The sequence below is a fragment of the Squalius cephalus genome, assembly GCF_949319135.1.
Source record: "Squalius cephalus genome assembly, chromosome: 7".
In the NCBI taxonomy this organism is placed as follows: Eukaryota; Metazoa; Chordata; class Actinopteri; order Cypriniformes; family Leuciscidae; genus Squalius; species Squalius cephalus.
The window spans coordinates 1,412,501-1,412,757 of record NC_137128.1 but is presented as its reverse complement, the minus strand read 5'-3'; positions in this window follow the sequence as shown (position 1 = coordinate 1,412,757).

Sequence of the window (257 nt, the reverse complement as noted above, 5' to 3'; positions counted from 1 at the left end):
CTAGGGGAAACATCAACGTTGAAAGTTCTGGCCCTGCCATCCAAGCCCCTCAAGACAACAAGGCAGGGTATATATACATGGCAGCAGGTCAGGCTGGGGATGCACGCCAAATACCAGTCCCTCCAGGATTTCACGATTTTTTTTGTGATTTTTGCGATCAAAATTACTGATTTTGTGGTGGTAAATTCCAGAAATTTGTGGGCTCTGATGGTGTGATGCTAGCTCATTGGTGCACACGTCAGAGGCGCCCACGCCAT